Source organism: Euprymna scolopes, chromosome 45 (assembly GCF_053919585.1).
Source record: "Euprymna scolopes isolate OS-2025 chromosome 45, ASM5391958v1, whole genome shotgun sequence".
Taxonomy (NCBI): domain Eukaryota; kingdom Metazoa; phylum Mollusca; class Cephalopoda; order Sepiida; family Sepiolidae; genus Euprymna; species Euprymna scolopes.
Window position 1 is genome coordinate 31,827,091 of NC_136526.1, and position 19,380 is coordinate 31,846,470.

Here is a 19,380-nt window from a genome sequence, read left to right on the forward strand (position 1 = left end):
ATGATCAGGCTTGCTTAGTGTTGAGGAAGGTCTTGTTATTGATGTTCTTGTTGTAAGCCCAAATGAACAGTCCAGCGAGTTAAGGTCGGAGGAGGAGGGGGACAGTGATAGGTCGTAGCACTCCTGGAGCCAAGCTTGGGTCTCTTTGAACTTGTGGATCGGTGGCACATTCAGGATCTGACAGCGGCCACCTGATTTCACCAGTGAATCAGCACACTCTTCAACACATCCAGGTACATTTTACTGTTGCCTTTCAAACCGAGGTGAGGTGGCCATCACTTGAAACCATACCAAAGACTATAACCATGAGTCCGATGCATTGAGCTGTGCCCTCAACCGTCTGGATTGACATTTTGAGCGTTCTGGCAATGGACTTGTTGATATAACTTGGATTGGTATAATAGCAAGAGTTGCTCCTCAAACATTATCATTTTCACACATGATAGAAATCTCATATCGCTTTTGTGATTCGTACACAAGTGGCCAACTAATAGATGGTCTACAACAAAAAAAGAAAACCAGTTTTCATCAAACAGAAATGGAATCATGCCGTCTTTTCTAGGGTGAAAACTTTATCGTTTCACTATGTATAAAAAACGAATAAGGAAATTATCTAAGACACAATATAGGCCATCTTATAAAAATAAAAATTATCGCAACTACACAATATGACTATGAAAATATATTTATTGAAGAAAATAATCAAATACATAATGCATCAGAAATATATACAAAAAGCAACACTAATTAATCAGACAAAAGAAAGAAGAATCCAACTTCCAGCCAGATATGGACAACCAACAAATACATTTAATCAATGCAAAAACTTTTTGTCGTAAAAAATGAACATCTTATTTATTCATGAGTTGTTCTCCATTGACTATTTACACTATTCCCCTTACAACAACCTCCCACCACGTAAAATACATTAGACACTAACCAGACTATTATTATTACACTTTCAATAAATGCACCATTATGCATACACGTTTATTGTCTTTCCATCTTGTTAATTCATTACTAACGTTTATTTTCACATAACTCACAAAAGTGTTATTATAATATAAAACCGTCCACAACCCAGGGAACGTGCTGGATGGCCTGAGAAGAAAGCACGTTATCTTAAAAAAAAATATTTAGTCCGAGTTTACTTCAAATGAAAAGTTCACATTGTTTCCTCCCCAGTTAAGGTTATTAATAACCCGATTTCAGAAAACAGGAACTATTTTAATTTAATATTCATGCGATTACCCCCTCCTTAAATATTTTATTTTTCTGTTCCTAACTCTTTATCAGTTTCGAAGTTACTAATGTATTGACTAGAAACTTTGTCACTCTAACTCTCTCATGCAAATTAAAAGTGTAATATGTTCTCTGTTTCTGGGGTCAGAGTTACCAACCCGAAAAGTACATTATCATTGTCCTTCCTAAAAACAGAATCACGAAGTATGATACATTAGACAATATTCATAATATGTGGACTGTGTAGATGTATTACGAAATTTCTCAATATGGAGGCCACCACTTGCTAGTATACAGTTCGATCTATCATTTTCTTTTATCTAATTAGTTGTTGACAACTAGTGTTATACTTTTCGTTTGAACTATTTTGACTGTGTATTTGCATCTGCATCGATTTAAAAAGCGTCCAGTATGAAAACCAAAGGAAATGCCACAAAAATATTGATAATGAAAATTTTCTATAAATTTAATTTTTAGCACATTTTTGCAAATTTCCCACATATTCAACCAAGTAAATGAATTTCATAATACAAGATATATATCTTTTTATATAATTTGTCTAACTCATCAATACTTCAAAAGATCACTATACACACTAGTTATAGACTTGATTCTACTAGTGCAGTCTTGGACTCATCTCAAAGAATCACATAGCACCGGTCACATTCAATCCTCTGTTCAAATTCATCACTAATATACTTCGAGATGTTCCAACTTAATTAAGACCAAAAAAATTGTTCTCAGGTCACTAGTTTTCATAATTTGTTGCGATTTTTCTATAAAAAGATTTAGCATATTTCGTTGGTAGATGGTTACTATCTAAATAAAACAATAAACTAGATCGTGTTAAAACGTGACATTAAGTTCTTTGTAACTTTTATTTGACTAACATTTTTACACTGAATAAATCATAGATCGGCAGTAATCTTGTATATAACTTGTAGTATATTTCTTAAAACTTTGCGGATTGTCAGTATTTCCAATTAGAAACAAATCTATTTTTTGGCCTGGACTGTTGCAGATTAGATTACACTGAAACTTAGATAAATGTCTTTTTTCTAAACCAGATTATTGTGAATTATCTGAATCTAAAATCAAAGTATTTTTCTTAACTAATTTTTCACTACAAGTATATCGCAAAAATAATTTTACTTGAAATTAAATTTTGATAATAGTAAAAATCTATGAGAGAAAAGAAATAGAAAATAAATTTACAAATACAGCGGAAACAAAACATTGCCCATTTTTTTCCACAGCTTTTGAGGTTATTTTATTTTGGTGTCAATCTTTTGGTCTCATTAATAAGAAATTGATTTGTTGTGATGTTTTCAAACGGTGGTTAAGAATCATTCACCTGTTATAAAACATAATGATTTTCTAAAATATTTCTCCCCATTTTTCTTAATTTAAAAATGGATTTTCATGTTTGCATTGATTTATTATTGTCAAATCTACGATTAGGATTTTTCCTATTTATCATTATATGTGTTTTTAATATAGACTTAAAGTGTCTTTCCCTGAATCATATCCAAAATTAAGAGATATGATTTTTGAAGTAACATTTTCCTCTAATTAATAACAATTGATTTGTCGGAATGTTTTCAAACGACGCTTAAGAGTCATTATTTTCCTGTTATACAACAAAAAGAGTATGTATCTAGAACGACATTTATTCTGAATGTTATCTTTCAAATAATGAGGTCAATTATCGTTACCTCATATTCAAATGGTGATTAACAGTCATCATTTATTTGTGATAAAATAAAAGATGTATTTTCTCCCATTTTTCTTCATTTAAGAATGAATTTTCGTGTTTGTATTGATTTAATATTGTTACAATTAGGATTATTCTTATCTATGAGATTCTATTATGTGTGTTTAATAAATACTTAAACTGTCTTTCCCTGAATCATATCCAAATATTAAGACCTGAGAGACCAATTTTAAATTAAAAACGATTTTTAATTATCATGCTTCCCTTTTGTATTAGTTCACCAGGCATATTCATCAGGTAATTTTTGCAGTTCTTATAATTTCATGATTATTTAATTAGTACATAGAATTACTGGAATTTATCTCCAATATGTGATTGCATGTATTGCGATCAATGTGGGTTCGTTGTAAGAGAAGAGGCACAAACTTTACAAATTTAATTGAAAAAAAAAAGAACTTCAGAAGATTTTAGTTTCTATCTCGCATGTTTTCATATGATATTAAACCTATATTGAAATCTTAAGCTCATTATTCTGCAATATATTGGATATTTTTGAAAATCAAAACGTCACATATTTTACGAGAATATTTGTTTGTATATCAAGCAATTTGGACAAAAAAGTAAAATAATGTCCAATACTTTTCAGCAATAAAGTTTTAATTTACTATGTGTAAGCAGATGTCATACTACGTGTGGCTCATGTGTGAGACTGCATAAAATATAGTATAATAATTTGACCTTTGTTGTAACATAATGTAAAGACTTAATAGAATAGAGACGCAATTCAGTTAAAAAGTCAAATAATGTGTCCAATACGTTTCAGTAATATAGTTTGAATTCACTATGTATAAACATGCGACGTGTATGTGAGACTGCCAAATTGTATAGTATAATATAACATGAATTTTACCTTTTTGTAACATGGTATAAATACTTACAATAATATTGTTTCTTTTTGCATCAGAATATTAAATGTCTTTGAAGGTAAACGCATCAAAATCAGTATATATTCGAATTTGCTATAATATATTGTATTTATGTAAAAGGTAATCAATGCATACTATGTAAAAATATATATTTTGCTTTATCTGTTTTTTACCTTTGTTGTAATATGATGTAAAGACTGAATAGAATATCGTTAGTTTTGGCATAACAATATTAAATGTGTCTGAAAGTATTCGCCTCAAACTCAATATATATTAGTTATAATAATATTTATGTAAAAGGTAATTGATACATATCATATACGAATATATATTTTGCTTTATCTGTTCGCATGCAAAATATTTGATTTCTTGCCAAAAAAAAAGCAATTATGATATTTTTTTCAAGTATGTGTTCACATATATTGCAATATATATTGTTTATGAAAGGATAAGTCAGCAGGACTATAGTTTCTCTCCAGTATGCATTCGTGTATGTTTCAACATAGATCTTTTTCGTGAAAAGAAAGCGCCACAAAAATCACAAGAAAATGACTTTTCTCCCATATGCATTCGCATGTGTTGCAACATCCTTTGTTTCGTTGTAAAAGAGGAGCCACATTCTTCACAAGAATGTGGTTTTTCTCCAGTATGTGTTCGCATGTGTTGGAACATATTTTGTTTCAGTGTAAAAGAAGAGTCACACATTTCACATGAATATGGTTTCTCTCCAGTATGTGTTCGCATGTGTTGGAACATAATATATTTTGTTGTAAAAGAAGATCCACATACTTCACAAGTATATGGTTTCTCTCCAGTATGTGTCCGCATGTGTTGGAACATATTTTGTTTCAGTGCAAAAGAAGAGCCACATTCTCCACAAGAATATGGTTTCTCTCCAGTATGTGTTCGCATGTGTTGCAACATATTTTGCTTCATTGTAAAAGACGAGCCACATATTTCACAAGAATATGGTTTCTCTCCAGTATGGGTTCGTATGTGTTTTAACATACTTTGTTTCTGTGTAAAAGTAGAGCCACATATTTCACAAGCATATGGTTTTTCTCCAGTATGTATAAGCATATGCTGCAACTTATGGTGTTTTAGTTTAAAACAAGAGCTACACACTTCACAATGATATGGTTTCTCTCCAGTATGTGTTCGCATGTGTTGCAACTTCTGTTGTTTCTGTGTAAAAGATGAACCACATACTTCACAAGAATATGGTTTCTCTCCAGTATGCGTTCGCATATGTACCAATAAATTTTGTTTATTCTTAAGACAAAAACCACATACTTCACAAGAATATGATTTCTTTCTAGTATTAAGTTTATTGTTCATTCTAATTATTTGAGGTTTTTCAACACAATTCGGTTCTTTGTAATTTTGCTGTTTTTTCTTCTTTTTTACAGGGAACCGAATGAATTAAATATCATTCGTCTTTTAGTAAATGTTTATTATTGATTACAAAGTTTATTAACTGTTGAACGAGCTGGTATGTCTATATTTTCATCATGTATTATTTTTATAACTGTAATTCATATATACTTATATAAGAATGTGGTGCCTCTGTGCAATGGACTATATGTATGGTCTTGAAATAACAGACTGTTCTTAAATCAATGCAGATTGACGAACACAGATTATCAAAATATTTATTGATTTCTTATGCATCTATACTTTCACTGTTTAATTTTTTGCAGTATATATATATATATATATATATATATATATATATATATATTCACTTTTAATGTTTTTTCAGTATTAGTTTCTTTTTTGGTATATTGGATGCATAAAACTTTGTATATATTAAAGGCTCTATGTATGAATTACTCATATGCAACCCTAGGTATATTAGTGATATATTATATGATCAAACTAAAGAAGAGAAGAAATATCCATACAATTAGCAAGAAAATGTGATTTGATAAAACAAATTCTTTCATTTCAGACAATTATGGCAGTTCGCTCCTTGGAATAAAGCTGATCGCAACTGTTCCCAAGTCAATCGGAGGTGTTCTTCAATCTGTCGACCAATAAACTCTGACACCGACCCTGTGGCAGATATGTATACAAGCAAAACCACCTCTGTAATGGAGGCCATAAACCGTCGTTGAATAATCTGACAGGAAAATAAAAAACAAAACATAAAGATGTATATTTTATATACGTTCTTTGCAAACGAATTCATATATTGCAACATATGGTGTGTTATTGTAAATAAAAAAAACTACATACTTGTTGGTCCAATAGACTGTGTAAAATGCAATTTGATGAAACAAATTCTCTCGTTTCAGGTAATTAGCATTCGATTTTCTTTTTAGTAATTGTGCAATATTCTGAAAAAAAAATTTTTTTAATTAAAAAATTACAAGAAAAGATCTATATTTTACATATATTCTTCACAGAAAAATGTATGTTACAACATATGGTCTTTTATTGAACTTTTCTAGTATATGTATTCTCCATTTTTTTTGTATTGGAGCTAACACTTGATTCCGTTATGATTTAAATTTATTTCCGAGGGCTCTTTTAAGAATAGATACTGTTCCCTTTATGGCTGCTATCTGTATTTCCTTACAGCTTGGTCTTCCAGGGATTTCTTCTAAGTATTCATGAAGATTCTTTTTTATTAAGCCAGTTGCTCCTATCACAACCGGTATAATGTTTATATCTTTCAGAGACCATGTCGTTTTTAGATCATTTTTTAGGTCCTAATATTTTATTATCTTTTCCCGTTCAGCTCTGTTAAGGCCGAAATCATTTGGGACCGTGACATCGACAATGAGTGCAGTTCTTTCAGGCTTGTTCAATATAACAATATCTGGTTTCAGTATGTATATATATATATGTCAGAACATATTTTGTTTTATTGTAAAGGAAGAGCTTAATATTTCACTGACATATGGTTCTCCTCAGTATGTGTTCACATAGCCTCATGTGAATCTTCTCCAGAATTAGAGCAACCCCTGCATACGTCACCAACGTATATGAAAGTGTCACATCTGAATTATATATTTATTAACACTTAATTTCGAAACGAGTTACTTAAAGTTCTGAATACTATTAACCAGAGGAAAGTGTTTGCTAATGAAAAATAAATCTATAATTTCACTTTTCATTTTTGCAGTATGTTTCTTTTCTACCATTTCAGATGCCTAAAGTTTTGTAATTATTAAAGGATCCATGTGTGACTTGGTCATATGCATCCTTCTGTATATTAGTTATAATAGATATTAATAATATTATATTAGTTATAATAGATATTAATAATATTATATTAGTTATAATAGATATTAATAATATTATATTAGTTATAATGGATATTAATAATATTATATTAATGGTAATTACATAATAAATCTAAAGAACAAAATGCAAATTACAATTCGATGAAACAAATTCTCTCGTTTCATGCATTTTTCTTTGTAGTAAATTGTTGAATATCTTGAACAAACATAAAAACAATGAAAGAATACTTGACAAGATGTGTTGCAACACATGGTGTTTTAATGCAAATGAAGACTACATACTCTATAAGCATATGATTTATCTCCAGTGTCACCCTCGACATAAATGAGACTGAGTAACATCGAATTTTGCCTGCAGTTCATTGTTAATTAATACAACAATTGATACATATTGAGAGCTGTATTAATACGCATGAAGAAACCGCTGATTTGAGCTTTGCACAATCAGGAGTAAACATAGAACACAACTGTGGTTGCTACTTAAATAACAACATTTATAATATAAACAAAACATTAAATTAATGTGATTATTTATTTCAAATAATAGATGTAGTATGTTGAGAAAAATATTTACATTGCTTTCTGAAACATTTGACAACATTTATAATATAAATAAAGCATTAAATGTGATTATTTATTTTAAAAAAATAGAAATAATATGTTGTGAAAAATATTTACATTGCTTTCTGATGCATTTGACAACATTTATAATATAAATAAAGCATTATATTAATGTGATTATTTATTTCAAATAATAAAATTAGTATGTTGACAAAAATATTTCTATGCTTTCTGATGCACTTGAAAACATTTATAATATAAATAAAGCATTATATTAAAGAGATTATTAATTTAAAATAATAGATGTAGTATGTTGAGAAAAATATTTACATTGCTTTCTGATGCATTTGACAACATTTATAATATAAATAAAGCATTAAATGTGATTATTGCAAATAATAGAATTAGTATGTTGAGAAAAATATTTACATTGCTTTCTGATGCATTTGACAACATTTATAAAAAAGCATTAAATTAATGTGATTATTTATTTCAAATAATAGAATTAGTATGTTGAGAAAAATATTTCAATGCTTTCTGATTCATTTGACAACATTTATAAAAAAAGTATTAACTTAATTTGATTATTTATTTCGAATAATAGAATTAACATGTTGAGGTAAATATTTCAATGCTTTCTGATGCATTTGACAACATTTATAAAAAAGTATTAAATATTTACTTTGAATAGTAGAATTAGTATGTTAAGGAAAATATTTCAATGCTTTCTGATGCATTTGACAACATTTATAAAAAAAAAGCATTAAAGTAATGTGATTATTTATTTTGAATAATAGAATTAGTATGTTGACAAAAATATTTCAATGCTTTCTGATTCATTTTACAACATTTATAAAAAAAGTATTAAATTAATGTGATTATTTATTTCGAATAATAGAATTAGTATGTTGAGAAAAATATGTCAATGCTTTCTGATTAATTTGACAACATTTATAAAAAAAGCATTTAATGTGATTATTTATTTCGAATAATAGAATTAGTATGTTGAGAACAATATTTCAATGCTTTCTGATTAATTTGACAACATTTATAAAAAAGCATTAAAGTAATGTGATTATTTATTTCGAATAACAGAATTAGTGTGTTGAGAAAAATATTTCAATCCTGTCTGATTCATTCGAGAACATTTATAAAAAAAAGCATTAAATTAATGTGATTATTTATTTCGAATAATAGAATTAGTATGTTGACAAAAATATTTCAATGCTGTCTGATTCATTCGACAAAATTTATAAAAAAAGCATTAAATTAATGTGATTATTTATTTCGAATAGTAGAATTAGTATGTTAAGAAAAATATTTCAATGCTTTCTGATGAATTTGACATGTATAAAAAAGTATTAAAGTAATGTGATTATTTATTTCGAATAATAGAATTAGTATGTTGAGAAAAATATTTCAATGCTTTCTGATGCATTTGACAACATTTATAAAAAAGCATTAAATTAATATGATTATTTATTTCGAATAATAGAATTAGTATGTTGTATAAAATATTTTAATGCTTTCTGATGCATTCGACAATATTTATCAAAAAAGTATTAAAGTAATGTGATTATTTATTTCATATAATAGAATTAGTATGTTGACAAAAATATTTCAATGCTTTCTGATTAATTTGACAACATTTAAAATAAAGTATTGAATTAATGTGATTATTTATTTCGAATAATAGAATTAGTATGTTGAGAAAAATATTTCAATGCTTTCTGATGCATTTGACAACATTCATAAAAAAGCATTAAAGTAATGTGATTATTTATTTCGAATAGTAGAATTAGTATGTTGACATCAATATTTCAATGCTTTCTGATGTATTTGACAACATTTATAATATAAATAAAACATTAAATGTGATTATTTATTTTGAATAATAGAATATGTATGTTCAGAGAAATATTTCAATGCTTTCTGATGCATTTGACAACATTTAAAATAAAGCATCAAATTAATGTCATTATTTATTTGAAATAATAGAATTAATATGTTGAGAAAAATATTTTAATGCTTTCTGATACATTCGACAACATTTATAAAAAAAGTATTAAATTAATGTGATTATTTATTTTGAATAATAGAATTAGTATGTTGAGAAAAATATGTCAATGCTTTCTGATGCATTCGACAACATTTATAAAAAAGCATTAAATTAATGTGATTATTTATTTCGAATAATAGATTTAGTATGTTGAGAAAAATATTTCAATGCTTTCTGATGCATTTGACAACATCTATAAAAAAGTATTAAATTAATGTGATTATTTATTTTGAATAATAGAATTAGTATGTTGAGAAAAATATGTCAATGCTTTCTGATGCATTCGACAACATTTATAAAAAAAGCATTAAATTAATGTGATTATTTATTTCGAATAATAGATTTAGTATGTTGAGAAAAATATTTCAATGCTTTCTGATGCATTTGGAAACATTTATAAATAAAGCATAAATTAATATGATTATTTATTGAAAATAATAGAATTAGTATGTTGAGAAAAAATATTTCAATGCTTTTTTATGCATTCGACAACAGTTATAATATAAATATAACATTAAAGTAATGTGATTATTTATTTCAAATAAAACTGAAATTTATTTTTTTACTGATTCTTTTACCTGAACATAGACAATTTTTTTAAAAAAAGAAAAAATTGTAAAAATCACATTTTTTGTTGATAGGTTATGAAATCCCACAAAAGTCAAATTCATGTAAAATAAAATAAATAATGTGATACAAGTACCACCTGTTGCAAAGGTTAATTGAGTTTGCAAACATATTTCCCCAGAAAAGATAATTTACATCTCTTAACTAAAAATCTGGTCATTAACTCTTAAAATGCTTCTAATCTCAGCGACTGTCCTGAAACAGCTGATGAAGTTATGCTAATTTTATATGCAAAAGTAATTTCCAACGGAAGTACTCACCTAAAAATGAGAATCAAATTTTCAAATAAATTCCACATTTAACTGATGGTGATTATGCATTAATTTATCAACGATTATTTCAATATAAAATTTTTAAATATTTCTTTAATTATGAATTAGCATCGAATTGTTTTCCCGCGAGAGCATTATGTGACATAAGATAGTTTTTTATGTTGAGAGAAACCAGCTCCCCAAAAAGAGGCATTTTAGCAGAAGGCAAAAATACAACTGGCCTTAGGGATTACATTATATTGGTGAGGAGAAAATGAACGTAAGTGTAGCATCAGAACAGATACTACACTATTTTTTATTTCCTTTACCTTATCTAGTAAACCAATAAAAAATATACATTTTGTATTTATAAATGCTTAAAAACATTAGATTTGTTATGTAGTGATATCCACTTGTAAAAAACGCATTCAAATGTATTTTGCGATATCAGATAGTTATTGAGTGAAATATAAAAAATGTAAAGATTATACTTGTAGTTAAAAATTCACATATATATAAATATATATTAGTTTACATTGAAATTGGTTAAAATATCTTGGCTTAAATAAATAAATAAAATTTAAAAAAATATATATATAAATGGCAGTGAGGTTGAAAAACGTTAAATCAGTGAAATGTAATCTTTAATTTTAAAAATAATATATACACAGTATAATGTATTATTAATGTTCCTTAGCATAACAATATTTATCCAAACTTATTTGAATCCCCCTAAACATGATTTCAATTTCATACATAAGGTATTTACTTTATCATTGCTAAGAACGTATAACGAAACAAAAAAATTAAAACGAAAATATTTAGAAGCTAACATCCTCAAAATAAGACAGAGTGAACATTTTTAACATGACCATTTTTTTTGTTATCAATTCTCTGTTTAAACTTGGAAGCTATTTTATTTCTAAAAGTGTGACTGCATAGTTTAATTTGGCTTCTTTTACCCTTTTTTTCCTGAGAAATTTGGTGTCAAACATTTATTCCAGTCTGCTAAAATATAAAAGAAAACATTAACTCGGTGATTTATTGGATTTTTTCTATTCACTTAATTGAACGTAAAGTTTCCATATCGAAGAAAGTTTTACTAAAATCTACAGAATTTGCCAAAAATCTTCAAACAGATTAAATTCATTTTTTATCATAGTAAAAAAAACAATTTCTTTAGGTATGATATTAATTTTTAGCACCCATAACAAAAAATACAAGTAAAAACTAGTACAATGAAATTAATGTGTCGTAATTTTTACTCTATACTGAAGAACGATCAGGGGTTTAATCGCATTTAAACAGTATTTATTTTACACTCCATAAAACTGGCGGAATATTATTTGAACATCGGAAATTGATAAAATCGTAAAAAATGAATAACCACAATTGAAGCATTTTTTTTTCGAAAAAAGCCAAATTAAACATCGAAATATAGGGGGAAAAGTTAGTAAAAATATACATTATACATTGTTTAAGTTTAAGTTCAATCATTAGTCCAGTGAAATATAATAGTAAAAATCTTACCTTTGGCTTGAAGTATTATGAAAAAAAAAAGACATATATAAGTGTGTATATGAAAAAGTTATCATATTAAAGCAGACAACACCTAAAAACATTAACTACCGTTTTCGCTGATAAGAATTTATTAATTTACAATATCGTAATTTGTAGACCGAAAAAAGTAATAATTAAATTATTTCACTTAAATTCCTTTTTATTCTCGGAAAAATAAATTTTTAATTCCCAAAACTAAGCATTATTTTAATTTTATGTAAATCCTTAAATTAACTTTTGAGAACTTATTTTCAATTTCAATTTTTTGTACGAACGTACTTTTTATTTAATATTAACAGATTGCAAAATCAACCGTCCACAAAGAAATTAAATTCACTCTGAATTGTTTTGTGAGAATTTTAAATTGTTTGACTTACTGAGGGTAGGTTGGTGGGGAAGAAAGGAGTGCTGGTAGCTGTGACCAACACGGCCCGTGGTCTGTTAAGCAAAGAAACGGGGTGCCTATTCCTTACAAGTTAAATAGACATTCCAGTCACGTGTGAATCTCGTAGAAGAGTTTGGATATATAAAAGGAGTGGCCGCTCTACGGTTGTTGTTGTCTTTCAGACAAAGTACAGTTCGACCATCGTTACTCATCTATTACTTTTATAAGGAAAGATTGCTTGTAAGCAACGTCGATATTTCGTTGCAAGACTTCAAACGTCTTTTCTCCCCCCCCCACTTGTCGGTAAGCTAATTCCAACACATTGCAATGAAATTGATTTCTCCTCTTTAGAGTTGGATTATTCTAGTGTTCAACTGAATTTATAACATGGATGATTCAGTCTCGATGGAGGACCTGAAGCTGAAACAAGAACTTCTTCAAAGAAAAATACTAACTACCCTGGAAGGGTTAGAAAAGGAAGAGAAGAGTTCTGAAGTGGTTTCTCTAGTTAAGCGAGAAATAGAGCACTGATTAGAAGAGCTGAGTGTGTCTCCTTTGGCATGTAGGAACATTAGGCTACAAAAGGAGAAGCGGAAACTTTGGCAAGCTTAAGTCTAGCTTCATTCCACTTTAAATATGGATCAAAACAGCGTTAAAGTTTTCTGCGGAAAGCTGACCAGAGTGAGCACCCAGCAGTTATCTCGATGGAAGGGGATGTTGACTAAACCTCTAGTCATGGCAACTCGGTTACTCCAGAAACTGAGAGATTACCACCCTCCAAACCAACAGCCCAATCTTCATTTTCTGTGGAGCCACTTAAAATAAAGTTAAAGGGACCGCACTTTTATGGGAAGGACTTTGACACCAACAAGAGGAGCTTCAAGGACTTCTTGACGAAGTTTGAAAATTGCGTCAGGTCCATAACATCAAACACGGAAAGGCTATACTTTTTAGGTGCTCCTTGGAAGGTAGGGCCCTCCAACTTATAAATCATCTCTCCCCCTCTGAAGATAGTTACGCTATGGCCCTTAAGCTATTAAAGGACAAATGTTTGAACGAGGAAGAGATAAGAGGTGAAATAAGGAAATATTAGATTTCCAATTAAATAATCCATAAACCTGGAAAGATTAAAACATTTTATGATATCTTTACCAGGCGGATATGTGGGAGCTAAGGGCCTCGTATAGTTGTGACTTATATGATGATAAGTCAGCTGGAGCAAAAATAATAGCACAGGTGTTATTCGTGAAATTCCTGCCCGAAGTAAAGGGAGAACTCTTACGAATCTCTGGGAATACCTACCTGACATTGTCCACAATATTAAAGAAACCACCAAGAATAGTGAAACAAATGCTAGTTGCCAGACAGCCGACCAAGGTACTGATGCCTAAACCTTGGCTCCAACCCAAGGTTAAGCCAGAGGAGACGATCGAAACCTCATCTCTTAAAACTTTTAAGATCGAATTGAGATCCGAGGTAAGATGCGACTTTTGCAAAACAAATAAACACTTGTCTGAGGACTGTGGTAACTATACGACTCATGAAGCCAGAATAACCAGGTGTGGAGAGCTGTGCCTTTGTTTTCGGTGCTTAGAGATCTCACTTAGGGAACATGTGTCCATTAAGGACATCGAGAAAAATTTGTTGCCATAGTTTCAACTCTAAAGGACACATAACTGCTATGTGCTCAACTGTTATGAGTAGTATGCAGGTTGATACCTGCCTACATACAAAAGACGATAATGCTTTCCTATCTTCCATAATTGAAATAATAGTGCAAAGAGGGGATAAAAAAGTGAAGGTAAACTGCCTGTTAGACACTGGCAGTCAAAGAACTTATTATGACTCCTTAATTTTAAAGAAGCTAAATTGCCTCTCCTTTGCAAAGGATAAAATAATGTAAGTAAAGAATCACAGACTAGCTGCAAAGTTTAATGCTAAGGAGGATTTGGTTACTATAGATGGGTTACTAGGACTCGACGCAATCCAGTATCTGGAACCTTTAAAGATAGTCCTTGCATATATAGAGCAGCATTCGAGACACAAAAAGGACTAATCCCCTTTGGAAACAGGTATTCTTTTCTATATAAACACCAAATTAAAAACCAAAAAAGAACACAGATTAATTATGCAGAGGTGTTGGCTAAAACTCCACCGCTTCCATCTTCCAGAATCAACTACGTGGTTAACCCAGAGAAATTCTACCCAGACCCTCTAAAAAATTGGTTTGAAGAGAGTAGTGTCCAGCGAGGGTTGGAGAACATGTTCAACCTTGAATCTATTGGATTACCCACTGACGATCAATTCTCCACCTTGAATGAAGAGAAAGTTTAGAGAATCCATCACATACAAAGATGGTATCTATCATGTAGAACTTCAGTGGTATGAAGATAAATTAAAATCGGTACCTTCTAATTACAATGCTGCTATTCGGATTCTAGAAAGGGTTAATAAGGATCTGGAGAAGAAAAACTTGTATAATCAGTATTTGAAAGTTTTTTCAAAAACAAGACTAGGGTATTATCGAAGAAATAATTGTGCCTCCTGAAAAATTTAAAGAGTATATATTAATTCCCCATAAGCCAGTGCTTAAACTAACAAACCAGACTACTACCAAGGTGAGACTGGTGTTTAATTGTTCTTATAAGCATAGGGGCTCAGTATCATTGAACGAAGCAGCATATCCTGGAGTGAACCTGATGACTGACATGTTAAAATTGATGATCTGATTCCGAACAAACCGATATGTCTTGTTGGCTGACATCAGAAAATCATTTCTGATGATTCATCTGGCATCGGAAAGGGATAGTAATCGGTTTTGCTTTTTTCTGAAGAAAGGTGAAAATTTACAGTCTTGCCAACTGTGTAACACTCCAAACGAAAATAGAGGCAGATCGAATATTATCAGGATTCGACTCTGGTTGGGAAAAGGTGTTGGGGTATAAATATGACCCTGTCCAAGATTCAATAAGGGTCTCCCCACCATCATGCGGCTTGGAGGCATTAACTAAGAGGAAAATATTATCAGAGACTTCGAAGGTATTTGATGCTTTGTTTCTGTATCTACCTGTGATGGTGCAAGGTCGTTTATTTATGAGAGAAATATGGAGACAAAAACTGACTTGGGATAATATGGTTCCTCAATTCCTTAATTCAGTTTGGAGAACGCTGGCAAAAGATTTATCAGCGTTAGACTCTGTATCTTTCCCAAGGAGGGTTATAGATGAAGGAAAGGATAAAAAGTTATTCTTTTTCTGTGATGCATCTAAAGCCACATATGGGTTTGTGGCATATGCTGTACAGGATGGAAACTCATCCTTGGTATTTGCCAAAGCGAAAATGGCCCCTCTGCAGGAAAAATCCCTCCGAACGTTGGAACTTCTAGCAGTATTTTTAGCAATGAAATGCCCCCCCCTTTTATATAAGAGTCCCTAAAGGACATTCCTATAAAAGATGTCTACGTAATCGCAGATGTTCAGGTAGTTCTCTCCTGGATTCTGGCTGACTTCGTCCAAACGAAAAATGTATTTGTACGAAATAAATTGCAGGACATAGCTCAAATGACTGAGGAGGTTAAATCTGATTTAACATAAAGGTGAACTTTCAGTATGCTTCAACAGTTGAAAACCCTGCTGTTTACGTACCCAGAGGTTTGACCCTCAAGAAATTTAAAGTTTTCTCTTTGGTATGAGGGACCTAAATGGATAAGGCAAGAAGAATCCTCCTGGTGCCATCGTCCATTCAGATGGAGCGGATTGGCACCTCAGCACATTATGCCGCAGAGAATGAAGTGGCTACATCAGAAGTCAAATTGTAAAAATTCTCCAGTTTGAGTAAGTTGATCAGTGTAACTTCACTGATATTCAAGTTCATCAACAAATTAAAAAAGAGGGAGATGGATCCTGAGTTACAAGCGAATGCCTATCTGATCAAGACAATGCAAAAACAATCCTTTTCAAGGGAGTTGGACTTTTTGTTAGACCGTAACTGGTGAAGAATTTTTGTTAGCATGCCTAAACTGGTGAAGAATTTGAATCTCTTTTTGGACCACAAAGGCATTATATGATTGAAGGGAAGAATAGGAAATCGGAGTATCACTCATATGAGGTCCAAAATCCTATTTTATTGGGAAAAGAGCATTATCTAACAAGATTGATCATTCAAGAATACCACCAAAGAAGCCAACACTTAGGCTTGGCCACAACATTGAATGAAATATGCTTGGCAGGTTATTGGATACCACAAGCCAGACAGGCTGTTAAAAATGTGGTTAGTACTTGTGTGAAATGCAAACGCTATAATGCCATTTTCTTTTTCAGTACCAAATTTAACCAACTTACCAGCCCCTTGGCTGAATTTTGTCAAGCCCTATCTACATACCGGTGTTGATTTTACCAGCCATATCTATGTTAAAGGACAAGAAAAGGATTATAAAATGTACATTCTTCTATTTACATGTATGAGTATTAGGGCTGTACATTTGGAACTGGTTCCGGATATGACTGTGAAACTATTTATTCAAGCATTCATTAGGTTCACGAACATGAATGGAATACCCACACACCCTTATTCGGATAATGCTAGCGGACAAATTCTTTTGTGGGGAATGTGTGAGAATTTTAAATTGTTTGACTTACCCAGGGTAGGTCGATGAGGAAGAAAGGAGTGCTGGTAGCTGTGACCAATACAGCCGGTGGTCCGTTAAGCAAAGAAACGGGGTACCTATTCCTTACAAGTTAAATAGACATTCCAGTCACGTGTGAATCTGGTTGAAGAGAGTTTGGATATATAAAAGGAGTGGCTGCTCTACGGTTGTTGTTGTAGTTGTTGTTGTCTTTCAGACAAAGTACACTTCGACCATCATTACTCATCTGTTACTTTTATAAGGAAAGACTGCTTGTAAGCAACGTCGACATTTCGTTGCAAGACTTGAAACGTCTTATCTTCCCCCCCCCCCACTTGTCGGTAAGCTAATTCCGACAGTTTCACTTAAGTGGTTTAGAAACTATTAAAATATTATTTGCTCATAAACAAAAAACTGCATCGATTAAAAAATGTTATTTTATTCATAATAAGTTTGGAGAGTAAATCAATAAGTTTTAAAAAGTAAATCTTCTACCTTTTTTTTTCACAGTCAGAAAAATTCAATCATAAAAAAATAAAAAAAATATTTCGGAAATATTTTTAAAATGTAAATAACGCAAACAATTTTTTCGTAAAATCAAAATAATTTTAATATATTTTACAATCCCCCCCCCCCAAAAAAAATTCGTATTAATCGCCAACGAAATTAAATATCATCATTCTAGTATGCTTTGATATGTAAAAAAAAAAAAAAAAAAAAAAACTGATTATGATAAGATCGCGTGGTGGTGGCTGGTGGTGGTGGTGGGTGTAAAATATGAGAATCTTTTTGTATATTATTTTATTTAAGTTTTTTTAGAGAATTTTAAAAAGTAGCTTTGCTTTCATTGTTTACTTCAAAATACGTAGAAATAACAATGCGTTCCATTTTTCCCATGTTTTGCTGTTAAGAATTTTTTTTTTTTTTTTTTGAAAATTCACCGGTTTTACAGAGTAAAAACAGAGATTTTTTAAAAAATAATCTTTCTTTTTGAGAATATATAAAAAATACGATGAATCAATTTCATTTTAAACATTTTTACTTTCAGTATTTGAAAATTCCGGTTTTATTAGTGTCATACCTAAATCTATCTCATAATCACCAACATTTTCCTTCTAAAATTGTTTTCCACCACGATGTGATATATTTTTTAAATAAATAAAAACAGATTTTACAAAAAGTTGAAATAATTTAAGTAATATTATACTTACATTTATTTAATCCTCTTTCGCTTGACTTGTTTGAAGGAAACATTCGTTGATAAAACAAAAACATCAAGGGTTGCGTGTTTTTTTTTTTTTTTTTTTTTTTCTGCTTTAAAGGGCAGAATTAAATGACTCTCGTCAAGGTCAAATAACGCATTTGTTATTGTAAACACATTTTGTGACGTCATGAATTATATGCTGAGCAGGACAAAAGCTTCTTTCTCAGAATTGAGTTGTCGGCGCATGTGCGATACGAGATTTCCTCTCCTCTCTCCCCCCAACTGTCATCTAAAATATTCATTTAGGAGTTATCTCCCCTGTGTTTCTCTACTTCATAATATCTAAGAAAAATTGCAATTTTACCCATTTGTCCGTAAAAAATTACTTTTAACTATATATAACTTTCTATTAAATGATTTTTTTGTAACTTTTACTATTACTATTTTTCCGCATGATAATTAAGTACGTATATTGTGTTTGCTTATGACAGCATTTTTTAAAAATCGATCTATCCTCTATATTTGAAGAGAGTCGTGTCCACCTTTATTTTTTTTTTATAAACAAATACATTTTGTCGATTCTGCCATTAATGAATTATTATTTTCATTTATTGTTATTTTAAATATTGGTTTTATTTATTATTGCATATTCTTTAATTTAAAAATAGGCGTAACGGATAAAAAAAAAAAAAAAACCCGTCCCGGTGCGAGTAACAACCGGTGTAAAGTAAAAATCTACATCGGCTTAAAAATGTTCCGCCATAAGCCCACGACAAGATCGGGTTGCATGTTTTAGTTAAAAATAGCAAGTAATAATGGAAAAGTTTTTATCAAATTTTCGTTTTTAGAATTTATATATTTTACAAAAATAACTGAAACTTTTTTTTTTTTTTTTTGCATGTTTAGCACAAAATCAAATATTTATTGATTTCTGGGCAGTCTTGCAGTTACAGCCGGCAAAGTAAGTTCGACAACT

The 19,380-nt window shown here is 30.3% G+C and overlaps 1 long non-coding RNA gene across 1 annotated transcript; it reads right to left on the minus strand.

Annotated features, from left to right (window-relative positions):
• Positions 1–667: 667 nt before the first annotated feature.
• LOC145269363 (uncharacterized) lies at positions 668–18,790 on the minus strand. The gene is made up of 3 exons (XR_013865009.1): positions 18,412–18,790; positions 6,121–6,221; positions 668–6,004 (listed from the first exon to the last, which is right to left on the minus strand). It is a non-coding gene; the product is annotated as an uncharacterized LOC145269363 (long non-coding RNA).
• Positions 18,791–19,380: the final 590 nt, after the last annotated feature.